Source organism: Falco biarmicus, chromosome 11 (genome assembly GCF_023638135.1).
Source record: "Falco biarmicus isolate bFalBia1 chromosome 11, bFalBia1.pri, whole genome shotgun sequence".
NCBI lineage: Eukaryota > Metazoa > Chordata > Aves > Falconiformes > Falconidae > Falco > Falco biarmicus.
Window position 1 is genome coordinate 1658328 of NC_079298.1, and position 19429 is coordinate 1677756.

Here is a 19429-nt window from a genome sequence, read left to right on the forward strand (position 1 = left end):
TCAAACGAGACATCAGGAATGTCACTGGGGAGCAGAAGCCTTTGTAACATCTTTACGAAAACAAGTAATATCAGTTAAGATGTTGGGAATAGCTAAAATGGTAACTGCAAAGTGTGAAGTATGTTTGAAAAATAATCCAATGATTAAGAAAAAGGTTCAAATGGGTAGACTGAAATCTGGTGTAGAACCTGGAGATGATTGGCAAGTAGATTTTTCAGAGCTACCCAGACAAAATGGGTACCGGTACATCCTGGTAGGGGTTGATACTTTTACAGGATGGCCAGAAGCCCTTCCCTGTCGCACTACACAAGCAAAAGAAGTGGTGAAGTGGTTATTACAAGAAATAATTCCGAGATTTGGAGTTCCTATTGGAATTTCTTCTGACAGAGGTCCACACTTTGTTGCTGAAGTAGTCCAAAGCGTTAGCAAAGTATTGGGTATTAATTGTGACCTACATTTATCTTGGAGACCCCAATCTAGTGGGAAAGTGGAAAGGATGAATCAAACTTTGAAACCACAAATAAGTAAAATTTGTCAAGAAACCAGTCTAAAGTGGCCTCAGGCGCTCCCATTGGCATTATTACGTATCAGCGTACAGCCAAAGAGTGGAACCTCACTCAGTCCTTATGAATTATTATATGGAAAACCATATGAGTCTCCAGAACCAAATCCAAACGTACATGTAAAAGGAAAGCAGGATGTATATAACTATTTGCTTTCTCTAGGAAAAACTCCGGCTGCAATTCGGAGTGCAGTAATTTGGAATAGACCTTTATCCCTGGAAAATTCAGTGCATGATTTCCAACCAGGAGATTATGTCTATGTGAAGACCTGGACCTCTGAACCTTTACAGGAACGCTGGAAAGCACCTTTCCAAGTACTGTTAACCACTTTTACGGCTATCAAGATAGCAGAATCGGATGCTTGGATCCATTATACTCGAGTGAAGAAAGCACCTATTCCATGGAAGATTATCAACCGTGACCCAAAGACTTTAAATTTGACTTTGAAAAATGTCTAATTTTTCATATCAGGTTATGATCGTTCTTTGGATTCCATTTGGGTTGGTAGTGTTGGCAGGATCATGGGCTGACTTGGTGGACAGGAATGGAAGACAAATAGAGACAGAACAAGTGATTGAAATTCCCAAACAAACGGCTGAGGAAAATTTGATGGTAGGATTGATTAAAGGATTTGCCAATTTACAAAATGTTATGCAGATCACTGCTTGTTTACCAATACCGAGGGCAGTAGGTGAATCTATTCCATGGGGAATCTTAACCATGAATCTGACCAAATTAGAATATGAAAATGAGACAATGGATTGTAAACAAGAACCTAGGGAAACTTGGGAATTGCAAAAGGTTAAAGTTGGGGAAGAATCACCAGTATATTCAACCATTTGGGAATGTAAAGGATGATTTGTAGCTAAACCGGGATTATATGGAGATTTAGGGAACAAGGGATGGTGTTACTAGCCTAAAATGGCTACAACAAACACCAGTGTATGGATAACCGAGACAAAATGTGAGAAAAAGAATCGAACCCTACAGGAAAAGGAAATAGTTTGGGATTCGGTTTGGTCTATGACCTTATATTCCCATTTTCAGTATATGGCAAAAACTCCTTGGTGTTTTACCTGGGATGGAAAAGTGTTTTCAGTATTACCCTGGGTCAATGATAGATCAACTTCATTGGGAGAAAAGGAGAATAAAATAGTGCCATGGTGGAAATGTGAAAAAGTGTATGATTGTAGCAATGCAGACTTAATAATTCAAAGAATCCCTCCTTTGGCTGCCGCTTTAAAATATGGTTGTTTTTGTCGAGGTCTTAAGAATACTCTCAATCTATCTAGCGCCTATATACCCAGAAGAGGAATTATGTTTAGTTGTAGAAAATCTACTATTCAAAGTCCAGGACATTTAATTTGGGCATTGAGTGATGGAACCTGGACAACTCATCTACCATTAGATGGTAAAGTGAAACAAATAACTTTAGGCGTGCCAACATTGTGTCCGATTTGGAAGAAATCACCGTTTAGAGGATCTCTAGAAAATTTAGAACTGAAACGAACAAAGAGATCTGAGACAAATGATGGTACTTGGAATGAACCATCTACAGGAGTGAAAATTGGCTGGGCAATTGAATCACTTTTAAATCCTATAGCATCATATAGAAACAGAGCATGGCTTTATAAGTTAACTGGTCAAGTGGAAAAATTAGCAAACGTTACCAAAAAGGGGTTTAAGGAATTGAATATACAATTACAGGCGACCTCTAGAATGACTTTACAAAATAGAATGGCACTAGATATGCTCCTACTTAAAGAACATGGAGTATGTGGATATCTCAAAGATAAACTGGACCACTGTTGCATCCCCATTTCAAATGTCACACAAGATGTGGAACATGATTTGGATTTATTAGATAAAATTGAAAAAGAAACAGAATCAATTCAAGAAGATATGTCAGAAGACTGGTTAGGGAAAATTTTTAACAAATTAGGAAGGAACTTGAGCTCTTGGATACAATCCCTAATCAAAACTTTGTTTCTGTTACTGATTGTCTTTTTGATGATCATGTTGGTATATGCATGTTTGAAGAAGCAGTTTACCAATAGAATTGCAATCAATCGTATGATCATGAGAGAAGTACCAACCAGTCCACCAAGGTATAGCCCACCACCAAAATATGTTGAAACAAATGATATGTAAATAATGTGAAAGTATTGAAATAATGATTTTCAACACTTTCAAAGGGGGGAAATGTTATAGATTTGCTAATAAGTTAAGATTGATTGACTTTATTTGATTTATTATTTGATTTTATAAAATCAATCATGTAATAGAAATATAAGAGGATGGGGAAATGTTATAGATTTGCTAATAAGTTAAGATTGACTTTATTTGATTGATTATTTGATTTTATAAAATCAATCATGTAATAGAAATATAAGAGGATAAGAAAATATATTTTAATGAAACTTATAGTTATAGTAAAAAGCGGCTATAAAAACCCCTCTGTACAGCCCCGTACCAAGGCCGGAGGAATTGGTCAGAATCACCTAGTAGGAATGTTTAGAACTTAGATAACAGACTTAAGATTTGAGATGATTGTTTATATGTAACCTAGGAGGATGTACTAAAATGTCAAAATGAGAATTTATGTGAACTGGGAAGAGTCGAGTGAAGCAACCCATAGTTGCCGGCCAAGAAACAGTTACCTCAAGTGGCAGGTAATTCCGGCAGGGGGAGATCGAGACCACCGACTCACATACCACCTACCCAAATCGTACCCCAGACCCATTTCCGGACCTTTCTAACCTTTACTGCGCAGAATCGGGTACGAGAGGAGAGTATGTTAATGATTTATGGGAAATCTTACGATTATGCATGAATATTTAATGAATATGTATGAATGAGTTCTATACAAGGTGTATGATTTTGAACCATGGTGTGCGTCGATCGTGAGGGGACTCACTCACGCACCCGGCCGTCCATAAAGAAATGTCTGCTTATCTACATCACATTGGTGTCGGTAAGTTCTTCATTCCGAGATTTCGGTAACACTGCCATCCCATTCTACTCTTGTACGGAAAGCGAGTAGCACAAGGAGCAGAAGATAGCCCCAGAAGTTGTACACAACCGTCACTGTGGCTTTTGTGCAAAACTATTCCTCTATCCTTTGAGCTCCTTTTGTGTGACACCCACCATTAACTAAAGCTTAGGGACTGAAAGTTGATTTCTTTTTTTATAAAAGTCTGCTGCTTAGTCATTCCAGAATGTCCAAACCAACTTCTTACTGCAAAGAGCAGCCCACGTGTGACTAGATCACAACGCAGAAAAAACCCTCCTGGAACAGCCTTTTCAGTGATCCCTGACTTTGGGCTTGCAACCGTGGCACGGGGATGTTTGATCACGTCCAAAGCCAGAAAGGAAGAGCTAGGGAGCTTTTGCTGAATTCAGTGGTTTTTCAGTGGATCCAGCCGCAGCCCAGCTGACAGCAGAGATGAGTTACACTTCACAGCTCAGGCACGCATCAGAGGGCTGTGTACTTCTATTGCACAGACACCCGAAAAGAGGCAGTACTGGGTGCTCGCTGTTCAGAAGATTTTTCCATCTTGCATCACATGTGGCCTAATTTTCATTAAAAACTTGATGTTCTAAACCATCAAAGCTCTTAGGAAATGACAAAGATTTCCAAGGGACAAGTTTTGCCCATAATCATGGGTGAGGCATGCCCCACGGCCACTATCATCAAAAAAAATCAGTGGCCATTCTTTCCCTTCTGCAGCAGGCCCTCAGCCTCTCCTGGAAGGTCTGCGGAAGCTATCCTTTCTTCTGCCCCACCATTGATGCTGGAACTTTAGGAAACCCTGGGAGTTTTATGCTCTCTCCTTCCAGGTGAACCTCAGAGAGTGCTCTCCTGAAAGGAGGAGGAGCAGAGTAAAATACAGACCATTCAGGACAGCCGAGAGAAAAAGAAAGAAAAAAGAGAGTATGTCCCGCTCCTCGCTAGCAGCTGGGGCTTCCAGGAGCACCCAGCCGCTGGCCAAGGCCTGGGTACCCCGGGCTGGGACCGTGTGATGCCCCCACCACAGCATGTCCCAGAGCACATGGACCAGGGCATGGAGGGGCCGCAGCCTCCTTGTCCTCAGTCCCAAAGCCACACCTGGTTCTGTGGAGTGAGAATTCGGATCTCAGTCGGGTTAACACCTTGGCACATCATGGAGGGATTACAACTCGGCATTCAAAGAAACAGGGGTGTGGGTGGCCCAACAGCACAGAACTGTTTCCCAAGTCCCTAACTTCTGCTGCTTTCTGGCACTCATTTTTTTGCCCACGGAACGTCCCCAGGTTTTGAGGTTGGTTTTGAACGTGATTCTCAACCAACCACATCAACACAGAGATCCAGTTTTACACGATGTAGGACACGGCAAGTGAAGGAAGGATCAGCACTTAGGATTTTGCTTCTCCCTGCAAAAGCGGCTTAGAAATGGGTTTTGGAAGAAATCAGATGTAACCCAGTACATTTCCATATCCAGAAAAAAACAACAAAAAAAGAATTTTAGGTGATTGAGCCCCCCCACCACGTGCTTCCTTCCAGCACTCAAGAGCCATGGCTTTATTTGCATGAATAACTAAGAAAGTTCATTTTGAGCTTAAACAAAACAAATTTCAAACCACTTCTTAACCGCTGGCTTTGCAAGTTGCACAGTGCTGATGAGTTCTGTAAATCACCTGATCCAGAAGCGTTCGGCTAAGCAATTTATGGAGGCAACTGCAAAAACACACATGGAGGCCAGCCACTTCCCCGTGGGGCTCGAGATCCAACTGCAATTTCACAGTGCTGCACTAGGGCAAAGCTTCTAAATATTCCCTGCAAGGGGCACACGCTGTCTGCAAATCGTCCTCCAAAGGGATCTGTGACTGGCATGCAAATGCACGAGGAAGGCAGTCACACTGCTCAGAGTCGTCAAGAAGCAAAATTAATGACTCCCTAGTTAAAGATCACGGGTTTCTTCTTTAAACTCTTTTTGCACCCTGGGACAGTCTCCACCCTGACGATACAGCAGCTCAGCTCTGTTTTGTGAGGGATGGGGGGTAGGTGACCTCCTTGAGGTCCTCTCCCAAGGGGCCCATGGAAGAGTTCAGATCTCCTGAGGGACCACGAGGGTTTTTCCAGAGCAGGCTCCTCTTTCTAAACACCGATCGCTTGCCCAGCTCTGTTTCCTGTAACTCCCAGGTTGCATGTAAGTAATTTTCCTATTTCTCTGCCACAACAACAACAAAAGCTCTCCAGGCACAACCCCTGGAGATCCCTGCAGCAAAGTGATGGACAGCCCCACCACCACAGCAAAAATCCCAGGGCCAGGAGCACAGCGCTGAGCCAGGATTCCCTTGGGAGCAACTTTTTAAATCAACCCTTTCCTTCCACAGCTCTAACAACTGCAGCTGGCGGCCAGGAAGGCGGTTTGTTAACACGAGCCCTGGTTAATTACTGTAGGTGGCATTTGCCAAGTAAACCCTGCGCAATTACCGTATCAATAAAAAGCTGTTTCATGGCCTTTGTATCTGTCAGCTTGGAGCAGTAAGGAATGGCTCGAAGCAGCTGGGTTAGTGATCTCAGCACCCTCCAGAACGGGAGCCTGGCTGCTGGGGACCACGGGCCTCGCACCTCCTTCCTCTTAGATGGGGAAAACCAGAGCGTTCCCTGGATGGAAATCTGACAGGGACCTCCCACTCCTGAAAAACACCTCAAGCAGCACCACACGGACGGAGAGGAAGGACAAGGTAACCTGAACCACGGAGCTTGCTGCAAGCATTCCCTGCCCCGTGCCAGCACAGCAAGGCCATCACCTCTGTAAGGGCAAAGGCGGCGTAACTCGGTGGGTCAGTGATAACCGCTCCCAGAAAAAGACCCGACAGCACTTCTGTCAGCCGGGAGGAGCATAAAGCTTGTCTAGCAGGCTGCTCGCACTCTGACTTCTGGGGAGGGTGCTCACCCTGCTGAGGACAGCGAGCCCTGTAACACGCGACCCAGATGAAGCATAGACTTGAGCCACGAGGTGACGATTCCCACGCAGGGACAGCAGCACACGTGTGGTACGTTCACAGACACCCTGCGCTCAGCAGGGCTCAGCCACTACGGTCTGGCAGCGCCTGGAGAGCGGGAGGTGACCCAGGGGCAGGGAGCACGTTTCACTCAGCTCCTACCGCCTCAGGAGCCCGATGGTGCATCCACGTAATAAAGGCTCATCCTGGAGGTCTATAGGGGCTTAGTGCTCGTCCACCAAAGCTCTTCTGCGAGTACCTCTCTGCCTTTACAAACACCTTGCAGCACAACGAATGCATGGTATGAAAGCTCGCTGCTTTGGCTGCTCTGGGATCAGCGGTCGGAGCCAGGCGCGCTAAGCCCTGGCTCTGCACAGACCAGCTGGGAGCCACGGGGACAGCAGGAAGGTGCTGGCACTGCCCTGCTGACCACCGGCTCTTCCTAGGAATTCCGTGGGAACCAACTGGGCTGGAAGAGTATTTGTGCCTCGCCTTTGCTGTGGGTAGCAGGAGGAGGAGAAAGGAGCTGTACCTGAGATGTCGCAGCAGACTGTTGATACACTCTGGCTTCTCGGGGTCTGAAGATCACGTAAATTTCAACTGAAGAATTTGGCCAGACATCTCCCTCCTAAGACAGGAGACAACAAACCATTTACCTTCAAACGTTACATTTCTTGTTTTCAACCACAGCCCTGTAAGCCTTTATTTAGAGCATCAATGATGAGCAAGGAGCAAACAACACTTACAAAATGTGTAAGACTTTGGAAGCAGCTGTGAAAAAAATTAAGTCCCTTACCTTAACTAGCACCCGGTAAAGGCTTGCCTTTTTTTTTTTTTTTTTTTTAATTAGGGCTATAATAAAGGAACTAAACTGGCTGGCTTCGGCATATCAAGGATCTCTTCAGAAGTGCCAGCTGACCTAAAGAAAAGATACGGTTTCCCTCCAAACCTTCCCTTATATCCCTGTGTCACTACAGCCATGTGAACACGTCTTCTCAGATCAGAAGAGATTTAGCAAGTCAAATGGATTTTTCCATTCTTAGTTACAAAGACAGAAAGAAAGAAAACCATGCCTGCCTTCATCATTGCAGAAGAGATCTGTAAACCAGCTCACAAACAAAGGCAAGGTCCCGTCAGGGCTGGCTACCCCGGCCAGGGCTCACTGTCCAAGCCTCCCTCTGCTTGCAGGCAACAACTGGCAGAAGAGGAATATCAGGGCTTTGCAATCTGCTCCAGCTGCCTGCAGGTCTCCACAGGGGGTATGAGACATTGCCCATGACACAAAGCCCTAGTTGTCCTGGCCTCCTCCCGTTCCTGCATCACCGCTGCTGTCGGAAGCGGAACCGGAGCTGGGTCAGTGCCCACGTGGCATTTCTCTGACACTAGAATGTGATCCTGGCTCAAAATAACCCAAACCGAACACCAAAATGGTGAACTTCCGCTGCACAAAAAAAATCCAGCTTCAGCAAGAACCTGGGAGAACCCTGCAAGCGTAAATCTTCAAACAGCGAGGGAGTGGCGATGGGTCCCTGCAGGTGTTATTCCCAGCGGCCGAGGCCCCAGCGGGATGATTTGCCCAACACCACCGAGACCACGGTGATCGCTGCAGTGTTGCTGGCATCTCTCTGTACGCTGTATAACTCACCAGATGTCCTGCCATGCTCCAGGAAGCCAGTCAGTGGTGCAATAAGATCCTGGTAAGGGACATATCTCCCTACATCCAGGGTGCTGCTGGATCCCAAGGCACAGTCAGATGAGACTGCTCTAAGGCATCAGAGGAGACAAGCCTACGGACGAGCAACACAACCCATGTATTCATATGCACCCGCACAGCTCTCTGCAACAATCCTAACGCAGCATTATTGATGGAGCCTTGCACTCATATCCTCACTCCCAAGAAAACCTGCACCAGCAGTTAACAGACTCAAACCTCTTGAGCTTCTGACATGAAATCACCATTCTCCAGGATTCAACGTATTTGGACAGAAACTTCAGGCAGTACGTCCACAATCAGCTTCCCTGTATTGTCAGTGAAGCTGCACGCCAGACTGTTTGACTCAAAGGGAGAGGGCAAGAAGAAATCATCAGTTACACATTATTCTACTATTCTGTGGCTAAAAAAAAATTGTGAAGGACATGACTGTTTTGGGAAACCTTTGTCATTTCTCCCTTCATTACTGCTGTATGTCAGACCATAAAACTGGAAAATATTGTGACCTATTTCTCCTGGGAAATGAAAATAGGCTGTTGGAAAGGTTCCTCACATTCCTGCTACCCCACGGGGAAGAAAGAATTGCTGGTTAAAAGGATACACTTCACTACTCACCCTTGCGGGCTACTGCTACATAGGCGTACCAGCCCTAGGACACGGCAGGAGCCAGCGGTCTGCCGCGGCTAGCATATTCTCCGTAAGATGGCAGTTGAGTCAGATCATGGAAAACTACCGTGGATGCTTGCCAGGGCAGAAATGCAACTATGCAGTGCTGTGAACACGATACTGCAACACTTCTGGCTTAATGTCAGCCTCAGGCAGGCTGCAGCTGGCAGGTGGCATAAAATACAGACGGTGGATGTATGATGATCCAGCACAAAAACTCCTGCTGTTGTGCCCTGGCTTTGCTACAGCATATGCCAACGTGATACCCGAGGGGACGGCACACCATGACTCACCGCTACAGAAGTGACCTCAATAAGGAGACCAACCATAAATAGATGCAGATCCTATTTCCCCTCCCTCAGCCCCTAAATAATGCGAATCTCCTCAACCTCCACCAGCCTGAAAAGGAAAAAGCTGGTCTTGGAAAGCGGGGCACCACCAACTGTCGGCCTGCTTTGTTTGGTGGAGGGAGAAGGTGATCCATGGAAAGGAAATCACTGCTCAAAGCACACCAAAACCCCCAAAGGCAGAGCTGGCAACACAAGTACTGAAGTGACTCCCCAAAGTGCATCCTGTTAGTTCAGGGCACTCAGGGAAAAGGCAGCGCCAAAGCCAGTATCTGCCCCTTCCCATCAATAACCGAACCCACAGCGAGCGGAGGGATGGACCATAGCTCCCACTGGAGATGGCGCCTTCTGCCAAAAACCAAAGTGCTCTGCAGTCCCCTCTCATTTGGATGGGGACCAGCTGGGCACCTCAGCTGAGGTGGACGTTTGCAGGAACAAATATCGCTGTTATCTCCTGGCCCAACCTCTGCACCAACAGCAGTAGCACTTGCGTAACCTGCACATCTTGAAGACCACCTCCATCGGCTCAGAGCTGACACGTGGCACTGAGGAGTCGCTACCAGGCAATGACAAGACAGTGATGACTTGTCAAGGTAAGAGCAATGATTACAAATCCTTTTCCTCCCTTTCCTCTGGTTTCCATTTCCAAGGAGTCAGCTCCCACGTGTCTGTACTGTGACTTACAGCTAAGCTGTGGTGGGGAAGGTGCAGCAAAAAGCAAGGACTTTGTCCTTTGACAGCCACCTGGGCTTCTACCACAGATGCTTCTGCTGACATACCATGCGTCTTTGCAAAAATAAATCAACTTTGAGATGCACTCAGGAAGTCAGAGTTACAGAACAGCTTGTTTCCCACAGGCTTGGACGGCTGCTCAAAACGTTCATGGTCACAGGCTGACTGCAAAACCGCTCCTCCTCTTTTCTCTTATTATTTTCATCAGCAAGTTAACCTTATACAGGCTGAAACAGCCTGCTGCAGCTTCCACTGAGAGCAACCCCTGGCAGCTAACGGCCTGCTTACACAGCAAAGCTGCTGCACAAACCCTGCAAAGCCACCCTGCCCAGAGAGCCTTTCCAAGGCTATCGTCCCTCCAGCGGCCTCCTAACCTCTGGGAACCTCCAGCCACTTGTTCCAAGGGTTTGATTCTTTCTATAGGGTGCTCCCAGGCACCACAGGTGATAGGTGAGAAGAGCAGCCGCCGCTTTTGGCCAGAAGGTCCGAGGCAGCAAGGTCCCAGCTCTGGTGGGGCCCCTCCAGCAGATTTACACGGCGCTGCAAGAAGGGTCTCTGTCCACGCTACAAGTTACGGGACTCTCACCGGGGAGAAGGTTGTGGAAGTCAGCAGCAGTGGATTTTTAGATTTTACATTTGATAGGAAAAAAGACTAACATTTGATGTGAAGACACCCGTACGCCAGGGGGGAAGACAGACATCAGCAAAACTATGAATGTGAAACCCATTGGTCCATAAATCATGGAATTAATGGAAATCTAAAGACTGATAATGCTGAACCAGCCAGGAGGGGAACGACTCCTGTAGTATCCCACTTACACCCAGTCCTAAGCAAACTGTAACATCAACACAGCCATTCAGGAAAGGTTTCCACTCAAGACTTGAGGCCAGGCTACACTCTGGGTCCGTACAGCGCTACACGGAGCACCAGGACTCAGCGGGCAGCCAGGCTGCTGGACCTCACCCTAATGCACTTCAGGAGCCCAAGAGCAGGTTAAGCTCGTTATGGAGACCTAGCCCAGTTGTAATGAAGCAGGAGCCCTGCGACATGCTCCAAAACCAGCTGGCACAGCTCAGGCGATCGGCTCCCGCTCTCTGCAATACCCCCGCTGCTCTGACACAGGCTCTTGGTCCCATCATGCTGCTCTCAGCTGCAGTGGTGTGAAACTGCAGCTGTGCTCACATGGGGGGCTCTCAGCCTCATTCGGGCTATAGGAGTAACCAAGAAGAGAACAAGATCCCCTTCCTTAAAAAAAAAAAATAATAGTTTCACCTACTATAAAAGAAAGAAGAGGCTCGGATTATTCTAGCGTTTGCAACAGGATGAGAAGGGATTTTGCATTGCTCAGGCAGCAGGCATTCTTCATCTCAGACCATGCAAATACTCAGTCAGGGCTCTGTTTCGTTGAAGGACATGAGGTTTTGATTGCGCAAACACAAAAGCAAAAAGTTTTCTCCAAGTCTGCAGTGAAACTCAAAAAGTTCGTTTAAAGCTGCCAGCCTTGCGTGCAGGCTCACAGACGATGCTGGGAGGGAGAGTCACACATGGTATAAATCCAGATTATATGAAGGGATTGGTCTTTCCGTGATTAAACGGGCTGAACTTGGCCTCCTTTCCATAGAGGACCTTTTCATTCTTCAATAGGTGAACTAAAGCCCATGGTTAATCCCCATACGCTACGTGTAAGGCCTGCCCTTATATATAATAATCAGTACCCCTGAACACTGTAAGGACACTTATGAAGTGCCCTTAATTTACAGCCCTTGCAGCAGAGCTCAGCTTTAGGCAGGCTCTCGCCGCCTGCCAGGAGCTCACTGTTTAGAAACGCTTTTTGCAACAACCTCTCCCAGCCTCACTAGAAACCTCATGTCTTCCCTCTCGGCACATCAAGACGCTGACGCGGGTATCTGCCAAGTGACCTCATTCAGGGAGGAGGAGGAGGAGGAAGAGAGGTTCTCAGCTATCGCTTACCACCGGCTCAATGGCAAAAATATCACTGGAGAAAAGCATAGAGTCTTCTCGCACCTTTGCCCTCTGGTTCTGGAAGGCACGGGAGAGAAGGGAAAGGCGTTCTTGGAGCGTGGGGTCCATTGCACGCTGCTTGAGAAAAGAATCCCTCTCATTCTCCTCCTGCTTCTGCAGCCTGAGACAGCACCTGCAGCCATGGGGAGACACAAACCAAGCAGATCATTTAATAAACAACATATTTGCAGAGACTGTCGCGTAAGCGCAGGAGCAGCCACGCACTGGGGGAGGAACAGCAGGAGCAGCTCAGCAAGGGGCTGACCCCAAGCCACGGGGTCCCAAGCAGATCAGGTTATCACTTGTTCGCTGGCACGGCAGGTAGTTTTACGCCACACTCACGAGCTAAGAGGAGGTTTTTGAAAGCTAGCAGCCCTCAGGAGAGCCTCCTGGCTCAAAGCTACTGCCACGACTAATGGACAACCCACCAACACCCTCAGATGGCTTTTCCTCCCGTAGAGGTGCTGGGGGAGATGGATGAAGATGAAGGAGCACACACTGCAGTGCTTCGCTGGCAAGGGGAGAGCAGCTGGGATTCAGCTGCAGGTTACCAGCATCACTCTTTTTTACCCTCCCTTTTGGACTGGCAGGGATAAGCAAACTAGATCTGCTCCACTGCCTACACTGCCATCCAGCAGAGGATCCCAGAGCATTTGAAAAGCCAACTCACGGACTTTCAGGCATTGCATCACTTCAGTGAAATTAATGGGTTTATATGCATGAAGACAGAGGCCCTGAGAGGTGAAGGGACTTTGCCTAGCATCACCCAATAACGAAGGCAGGACCAGCATCTCTGAATGCAAACCCTTACATCCAGCCTTGAACCACTGCAACATTTTTCTCTTTTTGGCCTTCTCCACAGAGCTTTGACACAGGTCACCTCTCCCTCACTCGGTAGTTGTAGCAGCAATCATTCTAGTGTTTAAAGCTCGCAACCGAGAGGTGAGAAAGGAGCACTGCTGCAGAGCACTTGCTTCCCAGCTGGCACGTGGATGTGCCCCCTTCACGCTCCAGTCCCCTGGCCACCAAGGACCAGCAGGTGACTACTCGAGGGGGATGAGGGGAAGGCTCCATACACAGCACATCAGGGCAACGTGGTATAAACAGGACCGCAATCACCACCCAGCTAAATTCCAATGCATTTAGAAAGGAAACACAGCCATGGACATTACTAGCAGCACGCAGACAGAGCCTCGGGCAAATGCTGTCACCAGTGCCAAAAATACTTTCTTTGGCTTGCTCCCTGTGGAGTGTCATGAGAAATGTTTTTCCACGGCTGACCTACAGCGCTGTGCATGAGGGGGGCTTCCAGGCACCGAGATGAGCAACCCTCAACTAAGCCTTCATCAACAGACAATAATTCCATTGTTGAATCCCAGAAAGTCCTGCAGGAGGGAGACAGAGCAAACCCCTGGGTAGACCTTGTGATGATCCAGGTCTTTTGGGGTGACAGCCAAGCACAGGGTGCTGAACTGCCTCCTCCCATTGGAAAGGTCCTCTCTGCTCTGACATCTCAAAAGCTTCTGCTACAGCAGCACAGAGGCCTCGGAGCTATGACCACCCCTAAGACTGCAAGTAAGGAAGAACAAAGCACTCTGCTCAGAGTACAGAACATGAGCTGGCATAAGATCAAGTGCCATTGGAAAAAAATGGGTTGAAGTTAACTGTGGGGAAACCTGGTTGCTTCTGAGGGGAGAGAGGATCACTCAGGGTCCCATCTGAGATAGGCAGGTGGGAAGAGATGCTAAAAGAATGGCGCAGGGACGTACTAAGAGAAGGTCATGAGACTTTTTCTGTTAACACACTGATCTTGCACAGAAGTCACACACTGCGCAATTAAAAACAGAGAAGAGTGGAAAACTAGTTTTGGCCTTCAAGGCATTTCTGACCTAATTACACTGAACTTTATTTGCTCAGAAGCCCTCAAAAAGTTCTCCAGCTGAAGGCAGTTTCCTGACCAGCTCTGGGTTCAGACTAACTCCTATACACCTACAGCCATTCAGCTCTGAGAAGGCACACAAGGACTCCCTAAATCACCCCAGCTTCTAAGTGTCTTTTCCAGTGCATCCCCTTGGGCTAGAAGTGTTTCCCTGCTGCCCCAAATGGAATTTCAAAGCTTCAGAGACACCCTGTGGAGAGCCTGCCCCACCTCTCAGCACCACGAAGACACAGGTGCTGACGCCCAAAGGCACTTCCAAGTCCTGTGCTGCCCTGCCTTCCCCGCAGAACCCTCCACCTCCGAACTCTCCGAGCCCCGGAGAAGGGGCAGGGATACCTCGCTGTGCTGGAAGCCGGGACAGCGCAAGGCAATTCAGCATCCTACAGCCGGATGGCCTCAACGTTCGGGGCCAGCAAAGCACCCTGCCCTGCGCACTACTGGACAAGAAGGCTGAAGAAGGTTGCCATCTTATCAAAGCTGGAGGGGAAGAAACTGCAGTGAATATCACAACAGGTACGCTGCCTGCAGCTGTTAGGTGCTACCGCTCAACGCAGTCCCAGGTAAGGAGTGCCGACACCTTCCTCAGCCTCACAGACCCTCTGCGAGCCCAGGGACCTGGCCTCACTGACTTAGGGCTCCCACAGATGGGAATTTGCTCTCCGAGGAAATGCAGCCTTTCCTCCCCAAAACATGAGCTGGAACATGGATGGAACCGGAATGGGAAGCACTGAGCTCCATTACCCTGAAGCCCAGGGGGGGACACCCTGGTGTCGTGGATGGTTTACTTGTCCTACGCCATTCAAAAAAGCACCAACATCCCTCTGAGGCCGTACGTTAGTTTTACCCTTGGGCAGCCTGTCTTACTGAAATGAATCTTCCCAATGAACCTCAGCTTCTCCTGATCCTCCTCTTCTTGACTAACAAAAGCCTTCCACTGGAGTGGGCTATGACTTTACTCCGATTGTGGATGACCACGGATCTGTGGTTTGACAGCGTGATGTAGGTCTTCCCAGCTGTCAAGGAGTTCCTGTCTAGCCTGATGTTGACATCTTCAGCGGCTCCATGAAGGCTTGTGTGAATATCTTCACCTGGAACAAAGCAAAAGCGAGACTTTGCTCATCGCCCTTGCTGATGGGAGTACAAGGAACAGAGGAAGCCACAGGGAACAGAAGTGTCACAGCCTTTAGCTGTATTAGCAGTTCCACAGATCAATACCTTTATCACAGCCTGATAGCTGCATGTGTACAGCACGAGGATGTCCTGGACACCACCTTAAGCACCTTATTTCTGGGTGGGCTTGTGAAGATTTATCCCCAAGGTGACCCTGTCTACAGGGGGACTTTTTCAGATGTGCCCAGGTGGCCTTTGGGTTGCCATCCCACTCGGGTCCCAGGGAATTCTGCATCTGAGTCGTTCAGGTGACTCTCAGGAGTCCCACCTCGGTCACGGCTCGCCCAGAGTCTCCTGCAAGCACGCCACCGGGGTTGTGTCTCTCCTGATCCCTTGTTGCCAACAAGCCAAGGTGCCTGGGGCATGTAGGCAGAAGAGGGAGGCAAGCAAAGTGACAGCCCACGGCAGGATGGGACGCAGATGAGAACTTCACTGTGTTGGAGCAGCAGCACCCTCACTTGCTGTGTGTCTGTGCAGACAGGTCGGAACGAGACTGGTGGGGCACGGCCCACGCCAACCTGCCCATCACAGCCCTGCAAGCCCATTTCTTCTGCCTGGAGCCTGTCGGTGCCTGTGCCTGAGCGTGCAAGTCTGCACCGAGTATTCCCAAGCTGTCCCACAACCCGAGCGAGCACACCTTTGCTTTCCACCTCAGCAAGGCAGCCAGGGGATGGACCTGCCTTTCCAAGGCAGCCACGCAACAGCATGGGGGAGAGCTGGCGGTGTCCTACACGGACTCCTTAAACCCTAAGGCAGACACAATGCGGCGAATCACAGCCGTGCCAGGAGAAAGAGAGCCCCTCTCTTGGAGGGAGGTTGGGAATGAATCACCCTTCAAACAGATCTCTGAAGCCATTCCCTCACCTCCACACATGGAGAGTTCAGCCTTCGTGCCTGTATAACCTCAACTTCTCTGCTCTTAAGGGAGCCCAGGAGGAGTGGGAGGGACTCGTGGCCAGAGATGAGTTATGTTGCGAGAGAAACAGCGACGTCTCCAATGACTGGACAGCCTGCTTTCTGGAACGGACAACTTAGCGTAGAAAAATAACTGAGGTTCAGAAGCGTTACAGAGGCAGGTGTGCTTTATAAGCACTGCCTCCCCCCTCCGCTGAATCCTCGGCGTACGTTGGCAAGCAGAGGAAGCAGGACCCAAGAAATGGGAGACATGCACAGTGCTTTGAGCATGTACAGCTCGGGTTCATGGAAACATGACATGAAAAATGCTCTACAAGACAACAAAGTACTGCAAAATGAACTCCACGAAAACTATCATGATCTCGCTGTCTAAACCCATGGCCAGGTGGGTCTTGAAATAATGGGTATAGTTCTGATCTTAAAAACCAACCTGAAGCCTTTGAAATTTAATCGTTCTTTCTGCCCTTCTCCGAAGTACAGAGCAGCTTCTATACGAAGACTGAACAGGATTCCTCAACCTAGAAACCACACAGGAGATAGGTAGGTTTGTAGAAGTATGAATGGCCTGGGAAAAAGTGAACAAGGAAAAAATTGTCACAATTTGTTGTAAAACAGGAACCCGAGGGCCTGAAATGGTATTAGTTAAAATGAGAGAAAAGTAGTTCTAGTACTTTTCCTAGGAATATTCCTTCCTTTGGAACGTACTGCCATAGGTGCCTACAGGCGCTCATCGCTATAAATCCACAAAGCAACTGGACAAAGGCTTGGAAGGTAAAACCATCAGAAGCGATTAAACAAAGACGTGAATAAAGCCTCCAGCACAGAAAAATGCTGCCTCCAAGGCCCACGAGGGAGAAAGCATATGCACTGCCTGCTTCTACACGCTTTGCTAAGCATCCCCTACCGCTGCTCTCCTGGAGAGCACTTACACTCCCGGCTGCAGGCACCGAGGACGCTTCTGAAGGCTGGAGGGCTTTGCCGGAGCACCTTCTACCACAGAGAGAAGGATCTGGCATCGTGCTGACTGTGTAAACCCACAAACCTCCCGGTACAGACGAGAGCGTGCAGACGCCAGCGAGTCAGGAGGGAGCAGCAGGTCTTTCTGCCAGGCAGATAAACTGACACAGAGCAGAGCTGTCAGGGTTGGCCCAGGGCAGCTTCAGGCTTCATGGCCTGGGTGCCAAATTAGATGTGACATTTATTTAAGACTCTTGATGGTTTAATATATAAGTCTGGAGGAAAAGAAAAAAACAACAACAAAACAATCTCTGTACTGTACCAGCAATGTAGCCCTAGGTATTTCACCTGATGGGGTAATGTCCGTGGGTCTGTGCTTTGGGATGCTTTGCTGCCATGAAAGCACATTTACTGAATCCAGACGTACCTGCCCTATCGTTACTTACACAACACGATGATCTTATTACAGGCTGTCAGCTCTCTCATTCTTACATGCTTTTGACGTATTTCCCAGAGACAGCAGGACACAGCTCACTCTGCAACCTGAACAAAGCAACACCTGAACTTGAAATTAAAAGAGAGGCTTCTTACACAGCAGTAGAGCAGGTGCTTTGGGCTGTGCACTCCTGAGCGATGCTCTCTGAGACAGCGGGAACACCACCGTGTTTTATTCCAGCATCCATCTGCATGGCTATGGCCACCGGTATCTCAGCACATCATGGTAACTTTTAACTATCTGAAAGTAAGAAACCCAGCACTGGGTCATCCTCTGGGGGGCCTGTTGTGCAGGAGGAGAGGGAATTTACAGAAGAGCTAAAATATCTTTCCGAATATTAAGCAAACCCTTGAACAAGATTTCAAAACAAATTTCAGGTTTTATGAAGAATGCGTTCCCAGCATTCAACAGCCAGTACCTTCCTCCATCGATTACTGCTCTAAATATTAGGAAGCTGGTAGCCAGATGGATTAGACTGAAGAGAAACAAAACAGCACTCTGCTGCCTTTCGTCCTCACCGTAATATTCTCCCTCTATCCCTGTAACTCCCTCCTCGCTGAATTTGGATTTTAAACCTTTCTAGGAGTGCATGACAGTCAGGTTCAGAATATTTGGGTAACAGGGAAAGCAAGTTTAAGTTAATTTGCCCAGTTTGTCAGAAAACTATGCCTGGCTCTCACCTCTTCTAAAAGAGACAGGTCCTGCTGCTTTTTCACTGAAAATACAAGCAAGCAACGAAAGCCGAGCTCTTCACTCAGAAGTGTCATTGTACCTCCACATCGACCCTTTGAGCAGTTCTTTTGCTCCTGCTACTATCACGATACCCAACTGCCTCACCATCACCAGCATATTCTGGTTTTTCAAACAGCATGCAAAGGTCTGCTGGTACCACTTCACCACCGGAGAAGGGAGTCACTTCACCAGGCTAACGATCTCTGGAAAGCGAGAGGAGTCCCCTGCGGCTGGATCCAGCCCTCCCCACCATATGCTTTTGGCTGCACCTCCCACAGAGCTACCTCGGTCAGAGTCAGGAGCGCTGCTCTGAGCTGTTTTGCTGTCAGGAAGCTAATGGCATCACCTACAAAGTGTGCTGGGTCTCTGACAAAGGCCACCTGTCAGTCCCCATGCTCGTATTTCCAGCACTAGAGCAAAACACAGGGCAGCGACAGTCATTTTTAAGTGCTTCTCGGAGGCAGTGCTCATGAGCTACCTTCAGACATCATTAAAACCATCGTGCTAGTTACTCCAGCCCTAGGAGCAGCTTGTTTATAAACCTCACCATTAAATAACTGCTGCCAGCACAGGGGTTTCTACAGGACCACTGCCCAGGCTACAACAAAGCTCAGGGCACCCTAATCATCACTGCTGCCACAGCTGATGCTGTCAACAGCTAAAGCCCCCAGCAAAGCCCCCTCTGAGCCCATGCAGCCCATCGCAAGGAAAGGATCTGCTACCCCAGAGCACTGCAAGCCACCGTGAGACAACAGATGGGCAGGAAAAGGGAGATGGAGAGCAATGACCAGCCACAGCGTCTACGGGACAGGTCGCAGGCTCTTCAGACGGCTCTCCTGCACTTAGGAGTCACCTTGCTTTCCACCAGGCTCCTTGTTGTGCATCCTCCTGTAATGGAGCACCCAAAGGATTCCCCATTACCTCCTCCGCACTGTGCTTAGGAAGGGCTGTTGGCTTTCTTACGGGATGAAATACTCCAGCGCAGGAATATCTGGGAGCCAGCACAGAGCCTTTGTGCTGCCCAGTGTGAAGGAGCCTCGCAGAATGGACTGAAAGGACAATGAAACTGTTGGATAACACAAGACAGCGCTGCCGCATATCCAGGATGCCGTGGGCTATATATAATCATTATTGGTACTACAGCCATGATACGCTGGGGTTGCTGATCACTGAAACACTGCTTTTGG

General features: G+C 48.4%; 1 pseudogene; it reads right to left on the minus strand.

Moving 5' to 3' along the window:
- Positions 1-19429, minus strand: part of LOC130157027 (hydrocephalus-inducing protein homolog) — a 69181-nt pseudogene that overhangs the window by 20827 nt on the left and 28925 nt on the right.